General features: G+C 39.8%; 1 pseudogene; it reads right to left on the bottom strand.

Moving 5' to 3' along the window:
- Positions 1 to 803: 803 nt before the first annotated feature.
- The window catches only part of LOC141818895 (uncharacterized), an 8812-nt pseudogene continuing 874 nt past the window's right edge, over positions 804 to 8741 (bottom strand).

The raw sequence follows: 8741 nt of genomic DNA, 5'->3' as shown, positions 1-8741 counted from the left end.
AACGACCAAGAGAAAGTTCATCTACGATCAAAGATCCAGATCTATTCTCTTGGGCTATAAATAAGACTTAGAGTTCTAGAACTCAGATTGTCAATTACTTTGTCATTTTCTCTAAGTCTTTGTGCTACAACTGTAATTCTTCGCCTAAAGAAGTTTTGTTTGAGCGTCAATTGCCTTGGAAGCAACGACCGAGTTGCAACTAAGTATTTTTTAAGAAAAGGAGTGTCTATTCTGCGACCTTGCTTAAATCGTCTATTCACCCCCTCTAGCCGGTCCAACCCGATCCAACACTTTTCGCAGCGCGCAAATATGCTATCTGCAGCGCGCATCGCACGCTGCACAGTTGCAAGCTGTTAAAAGTCATTAAGCATCCGCAGCGCGCATTGTGCGCTGCGGAAGCTCACATCCGCGGCGTGCATTGTGCGCTGCGGAAGCTCACATCCGCAGCGCGCAATGCACGCCGCGGATGATCGCATCCGCAGCGCACAATGCGCGCTGCGGATGTGAACTTCCACAGCGCGCAATGTACGCTGCGGATGTGATCAATCGCAGCGCGCAATGTACGCTGTGGATAAAATAAAATAATTAAACCATTAAAATCACAATTATAAACTCAAAACTCAAATAATTAATAACATAAATACCACACACAAATACCATATAAAATTACATATTTATAATCTAACAATTATATATAACATTCACATTTTTTTTCACCCATGAAAATAATTTGTTCCTCAATCTTATCCCTTTTCTTTAGGATACATCAAAATAGTATTGTATACAAAAGTATTAGTCCACATCTTTTACCAGTAGCAACAAACAAGAAAGAGTCATTTACATAAGATATCACTTGGGCATCATATCTGGAGAAGCAATTAACTTGTCGAAATCCATAAATCCACCTTCCTCGACAGTGCTTGATCGAGAGAACCCGTGTCCTTGTTTAATGGCTCATTGATGTGGCCGCCACTATAATGAGATACTCCTCCAATGGAATTCTGCACCATGTAACAATTGCATGGTTGGTTGAAGTATTGGTCAGTTGTTTGTAGACCCCAAATGAAAAATAACTGCACTGCATTCAGAATATTCAATTACCGCCCAGGTCATCAGAAGGCTAACTTTTGCTCTTTCTCGTCCAGTGTTAACTAGCTACAGAAGAAAAAGAAAAGAACAAAAAGAATTATGAAATACAAGCTCTAATTATGTTTTTCCATTGTAAATAAAAAAATTGAACAAATCACATGAATATTTTCAAAGAGCATGCAAAGTTGGTACTTTCTTCTTTATGAAATACAATGACAATATAGAACACACGCACTGTATAAACAAAAGCAGCTGTGGGAAGACTGCTTTCGCGATAATTATGAGGTATAAATGGGGATATTTGGCGACATGAGATTTTGAGGTTAGGATCTGGTTCACCTACAAAAAATGAGAAATTTTTTTAAAGCAATCTCCATGAACTAAGAAAACACATTCTGGCATATCACATCTTAGGATCTTATCAATATGAAGCAATGCATAGTTACTTTCATCTACAATGCCTAACATATCACTGATCGCATTGAAGATGAATAAAAGAGTACCATCATAAACAGTCCATGCCCTAGGAAACAAAGCATGATATGTTGAGTGTTGACCAGTCAAGTTCCAGTCCCATGAGGATATACCGAGATCACCATTTTTCCTGAGAAATCGTACAAGAAGTTGACAGACCACAGTAAAATTTTGTAACTGTCGAAAGAGTATGATTAACTAAAAAACATGTAAAGGTAGAAATTGTGATCGACAACCAAAAAGTTGATGATTGATTTCCATTGGTAATAGTTGTCAAGTTACAAAAAATGGTCTAGAATAATGATATTATGCTTATCTTTCGATAGGTTGAAGCGTGATTATCTAGGTTAGCAAATTCTCCAGGTCAAGATTACACAAAAGTAAAGTAACAAAAGTTTCTTACTTTAATCCTTCATGATGTCCAGGGGCTAAAACTGATGAGTATTTCTTGTTTCCTCCTTCTCGTGATACAAAAATCTACATGTTTGAGTAATGAAAGGTCATGCAGTTGAAATATTTATGCAAAATCTATCTCAAACCAATGGAAAGGCTCTAGCACCATTGGCGACAAATATTCTAGAACATAAAAAATGGAAAATTGGCAATTAACAAATTCTCGATAAAAAGAAGAAAAGGAAAGCAATGACAAGCGATCATCTCAACTTGGTTATTGTGATCCCTATATCTTTTACAGTTCTTGTAGGTGCTTCTATGAACATAAACTTGAATTTGCTAAAAGAAAATAGTACTGAGAAAAATAAGTGGGGAAAGACAAGGCAAAACCAAAATCAAGCCAAAAAATTAACTACGAGCATAATGCATTTAGATTAGAAAAGTTAAAGAGGAAGATGAAGTGAAACAACACAAAGAAGAGAAATGAATTACAGAGAACTGATTTGCCATAACCGGAGATGTTTCACATGAACCAGGAACAATTTGCCAATGCTTGAACTCCCCTCTAAAACCTCTTGAAATGCAGCCGCTTCTGCAAACAGAAACAAGAATCAGAAGGCAGATTGACAAAGAACATTCACTAATTAATAAACTGCATACCCCATTCCTCCAAGTGACACACCTTGAAAAGCTGAAGGTTTACATTGCTCTCTTGTGAAAGGATCAATTGGTGCTTTCTGTATAACAAAGATGAGGAATCAAGATGTGATCCATGCCAATGTGAACACGAAAGGAAATATACAATTCAAATTGAACAAAAATATGATATCTAGAGTCTACAAAAACAATAAAGTATAAACAAGTTAATCACTTACACTTCCTTGAGAAGCTTCTTCTCTGACATATGACCAAAGGCGAACACCAAGTCTTAGCTGAATTGAATTTGATAGAATATGCAATCAAGATCAAAATCACTCACTATGTTAACAGTTATAGTTATGAGCCAACTACTACAGAGAAATTTATTTTAAATGATCGTTCTGATCAAAAAGGAAATCTAAATTAGACATATACTTATTAATACTTAGCAATTAAGTCATTTATTTATAAAACTCAATGCCCCTCTGGAAAGTAACTCATGTTCATTTAAATTGACGGAGACATTAAACGGGGCATGCATGCACATCTAAGAAAGTAACTATAAAGAAGTACACAAGTCACCACTACAAACCAAATGTTTCTTGTGGATGTCACAGGGAACTTGTGAGATTTGCAAGTCTCACCCGAATAATCCACAGAGGAAAGCCAGCCCAAGTACCTTCCCTGTTAACTTTGGCCTCTAATTCCTGCAATGCAATCACAACATCCCCTTGCTCACTATAATACTTCTTCTTTTTTCCGGGAAAAAATGAAAAAAGCAAGGAAATTAAACAAAACAGAACAAGAATCCTAAGGCACAGATCTAAAAAACCGGAACAACTATTTCCTTTGCATATCAGTGCTTAAATGAGGATCGGGAGGAAACAAAGTTTAAATGCAAAAACATAGATTCGAAATCAAAGAACGGGAAAAAAACATCAAGAACCAAAACCATACTCATCGATGGGATCGAAATGAAAAAGAAGAGTAATGGCTTCAATAAACACACCTTTCGATGAAGAAGGCGAGAGGCGTAGTGAAAGCGGCGGCGAAAATGTAGCGGTAGGCGACGAGGACCATCACGTCCATGCCATCGTTCAAGGCCAGCTTGTACAGCAAGTTCACTCCGGCGAACACCACCTGCACCAGCACCATTGCCGCCGGCGGCATCAATCCTCGAGCAACCTTACTCCAATCTCCGATTCCACTTCCCATGGCCAAACACATGCACAATCGCAGAGTTCGATCGAGGCAAGCGATCCGTTTATATACACAGAGGAAAAGAGGGATCGAAGAAGACGAGGCGTGTTTTACTCACATTTCTAGACTAGCCAACGGAGGGGCGGGTGTAATTGCTGGCGCAGCGCCGAATTGCTGGACGGACTACTCGAGGGCTCGTCGATGCTGGCGGAGCGACGGAATCAGGGCTAGGAGAAGAGGAGGGGAAATCGAGTGGGGGCCGAGCGGCGGGATGGGGGAATAGGGCCGAGAGGAAACCTAAGGCGGATGGGGAAAAGGCGAGCGCGAGAGAGGAACTAAGCGGGATGGGGGAAAAGGCTGCGAGAGGAAAACTACGGCGGAATGGGAGAACCTAACGCTAGAGGAAATTTAAGGTGAGATGGGGAAACTTATCGTGCAATTTTTTTAAAAAAATAAAATTAATATAATTATTACAGCATATTATATACGTTGTTATAATTTATAAATTTTTAACAGCGGATATTGTGCGTTGTCAATATATATTTTTAACAGCGCACATTGTGCGCTGTCAAAAATACTTTTAACGGCGCACAATGTGCGCTGTCAAAAATAATTTTAACGGCGCATAATGTGCGCTGTTAAAAGTATTTTTAACAGCGTATTATTGTTGCACGCTGCGGTTGAGAAAAATATGATATTATCCGCAGCGCATTTTATTGGGCGCGCCGTCAAAGCAACTATTAACGGCGCGCCTATGATGTGCGCTGCGGATGACGCGCTGCGGAAAGTCATTTTTGTTGTAGTGTAAACGGGTAACCAAACGGGTATATACGATGAAAGAAATGAGGCACGTTTATTAAAGCAGCTAAAAAGTTTAGAAATCATTCTGAAATCACTCGTTAATTTTTTGGTCAATTGGAGATCATGATGTACTTCTAGGTGCCACCCATGATCGTTCCATAATTAATGGTTAATTACGGATGATCAACATAACTGGGAACCTATATTAGGTTACATGAACAAGAAGTTTTTTGAACCATTTAAAACAAATTTGAGAATTGGATTCTTAGATCGAGAGAATGTTGATTTGGTTGCACCAAACAACAAGAAAAATTGGTTTGGTTTAAATTAATCAGAAGAAGCTTGGTTGTTCAATCAAAATGATTTGATATTGAACCAAAATTAAACCAACTTAGTCTGTTAGGATGTATACTGAAAAGACTTGCTCTTTTGTATATAAACATTTATGAAATAAAGTATCATGTTTTGGTCAAATGATTGCAATAGTGTATTTTGCAATAAAGTCCTCTTAATTTACATTGTAGATAACTTGGTGTCTGTGAGACACAGAAGACCATGATTATCGGTCCCTTGTGAATTATAAACTAAGGCTCACAACCAAGATGGCTTTGGACAAACCATCGAGAACGGTTGTAGTGTAATTCGGTGACTGTCTGTCTTGACTGTAGAATTACACTAGTGCACTTTGTGTGTATTGAGTAGGACCATTGAGGTTGTTCGATTTACACTGACTCGCAAATTGAACAAGACCTCTGTTATTATACTTATGCACTCTTAATCCCGATGTAATAAATGGGCACCTATACTTAGTAATTATTGCTTTGATTTACCAAAGGGTGAGATCTTTCCGTCAGATCAAATATTCTCGATAAGTTGGGTGATGTTACTATCTATACGGTGTGCCATTGATTATAGAAGGAATCCGTGTCCCAGTAGGGTTGATGATGTCCCCTTGAAGAGCTCATAAGGATTGTCAAGTCAAATCTTGCAAGTGGACTTAGTCCGACTGACAATAAGGATGAGTGGTACTATTCAAGGTCTTAGATGTTGATTATTGAGTTGTCAGTAGAACTTAATAATTAACGGACATACGATATCTTAAACACGGGGAGCAATGCATAAAATAATAAGAAGGAACCCATAACGTAATTTGGGGATTGGATTGGTAGTGCAATAATGATCCTCTAGTGGAATGGATCGTTGTTGATGGATGTAGGTGTGTATTCGGGGTTGAATACGAGGTCCCCACTGTAGCCTAAAGACATCTTCAAAAGGATGCAATCAAACGGATGAGATTAGTTCTCAGCCGTCGGATGAGATTTAATCTCAACCGTTGGATGAGATTAGGTCTCGACTGTTGGTGCAATCTTGCCCCAAGCACTATTGGGTTTTAATGTTTGGCTAAAACATGTTTAAGTTAGGCAATGTTGGTGATCTAACGTGTGTGAATTGAGTTCACAGGAAAGTCCAGGTTGGCAGACTTGGCAAAAGATGAAGTCCCGGAGGCGCGACCTCTTGGCAAAGGTGAAGTCCCGGAGGCGAGGCCTCTTGGCAAAGGACTTAGCACGACGAAGCTGAGGGAAACGTCTCAAAGCTAGTGCAAGGAAGGGCACGAGGCTTGTGGAAGGCGTTTGAAGGCTTGTGTCAAGGCTAAGGGCTGAAGAAGGAGCTGAAAGGGGAGTTTTCAGCTTGGTCAGTCAACTGGAATTGTGATTCAGTTGACTGATCAGAGTATCAGTCGACTGGACTGCATTTTCAGTCGACTGATCAGAGTATCAGTCGACTGGACTGTAATTTCAGTCGACTGATGGCAGAATAAGTCATACACAGAAAGATCAGTCGAGCCAGAGGAAGGCAGTCGACTGGCACCAGTCGACTGGCCTAGGAGCAGTCGACTGAAATTCAAACGTTGGGCTAATTAATGCAGCAATTAATGCAGATTCTGTAGCCGTTGAAGCCCATCAGTCGACTGGCCATGGGAGCAGTCGACTGATGTCACGAAAAGCATAAAAGACAGCTGCGAGATTGAAGAGAGCACTTCTTCTTTTCGAGTACATTTTTGTGAGATCTTCAAAGCTCTGTCTTTTGCTTTTCTACTCTTCCTCCCAAACCTATTTTCTATTCATAAGAGGAAGAGATCAAGTGTAAAGGTTTCTCCGCCTTCAAGAGTTCTTGAGAAGGAGATCTTTTCATAGTGAAAAGGGTGTGTGGGCTGTGTGGATCCTTGGATTAGTCACCTCTGCGGAGGTGGAGACCAAGTAAATCGAACCGGGTTAGCATTGTGATCTTTTATCTCTTTTATTATTTTGCTTCCGCTAATCTCTGTGCAGAGAAAGATCAAGAAATATTCGAGAAAACGCTATTCACCCCCCCCCCCCCTCTAGCGAACGCACCGATCCTAACATCGACCGTAGGATGAGTTAATGGATGAGATCAGCTTGTATCCATGGGATTAGATCAAGTTGCATCCGTTGGATCGAAATAAATAAAGAGGAATAAAAGAGAATAGATTAGAACCGTTGGATGAGATTAAGTCGCGTCCGATGGACGAGATCTCTCCGGTTCGGTTTTAATTCTCTTTGGAAGGAAGAACCGGTTCACGAGATGAACCAAGCATGCATGGTTCAATGAACCACACACCCAAGGAAATAGATCAGGGCCATTGGATCAAAGGGATTAAGTTATATTAAAGAAGATTATATCGTAACTGTTAGATGAGATTAAGTTGCATCCGACGGATGAGATCTCTTCGGTTCGGTTTTATTTTCTTCTTTAATATAAAGTTGGTTCACAGATTGAACCAAACCCATCCATAAGTGGCCGTCCACATCTAGATAAGGTTGGAATTATTTTTTAAATAATTCTGAAAAGATCTAACGGCTAGAAACCAAGCAAGCCAATCTAAAGGCCCGGATTTAAGAGGTTTCTATAATTTAGAATTGGTTCACGGAATCAATCAAAATTAAAGAAAAATTTTGAATGGGCAGCCATGACTTGGTTTGGGCGTGAGGCTATAAAAGGAGAAATGAAAGGGAGAAGAGTAACCGGGAGGGAAAAGAAAACCCTCTCCTCTCTTCTTTGGTGTCGCCGCCCCCTTCCTCTTCCCCTCCTTCTTTTCCTTTTTCTTCTTCATCTGTAACACCCCACAATATTGAACATGACTATAAGGAGAATAGCCTAGTCATGTGGGAAATTAGTAGAAATGCTAAATAGGCCTTAAACTGAAGGGATAGAACCCTAAATGGACCAAAAAGGTATGGTATGTCCTAATAGGTATATGGGTTAATATTTTTCATAATGGGCCTAACTTTTATATGGGCTTAGCTAATGATAAAGGAAATAAAAATGGGCTCTCTTATGTGGGCTTTGCCAAACGAAAAAAAGAAAAAAGAAATGGAGGTGCTAAGGATTGAACCTTGGACCTCATGCAAAGTGGCAAGCCTAAGTGAACATGAGTTAGCCACTAGATCTAGCAAGCAATTGCTATGAAAAAGAAGAGGGAAATGCTAGTTAAACCTAAGGTTTCATGAAGAGGTGTTTAACAAGGAAAAGAGACACTTGCTCTCTTTTACTATAAGAGTTAATGAGGAATTTAAGGGGAAGTGGTAAACTTGGATTGAAACTCTTCTCTCCACTCACTCTATATAAGTCCCCCCACTCCACCCAAAGTCTCATTTCTCTCATTTCTCTCCTCTCCTCACCGTGAGCCCTCTCTCCCTCTCCTTTCTCTCTTTTGGCCGAGAGAGCCTTGCTCTCTCTTTCCTTTGGGTTTTGGCCGAGAGGTTAGGGAAGGTCTCCATCTCTTTTCCTTGCTTCCTTGGCCGCAAGCTTTGAGAGCGCTTTTTCTTCTTGTGTGGCCGAGAGCTTTGGGAAGCATTCATCACCCATCAAGCTTCCAAAGGGAAGAACCTAAGGCAAGGGCTAGAAGGCTAAGAGAAGGTTTGAAGTAGAGTAAAGGAATTCTCTAAGAAACAATTGTAAGTTCCCCTCACCTGCAATATATTTGTTACGTATGATTTCATGGTTTGGTTACTTAAGTTCATGACTTTGTTATGTAAAAACCATAAGGAATCCATGCTATGGTTTAGGTCAAGAACAACTAGGAATTAAACGATAATGATTGAACTTGATACATGTTTTAGTTT

Source organism: Curcuma longa, chromosome 2, assembly GCF_044706935.1.
Source record: "Curcuma longa cultivar G26 ecotype Majalengka, Jawa Barat chromosome 2, ITB_CL_G26_1.1, whole genome shotgun sequence".
Lineage (NCBI taxonomy): Eukaryota > Viridiplantae > Streptophyta > Magnoliopsida > Zingiberales > Zingiberaceae > Curcuma > Curcuma longa.
Note: the sequence above shows the minus strand (reverse complement) of the source record. Positions and strands in the feature narration are given on the sequence as shown.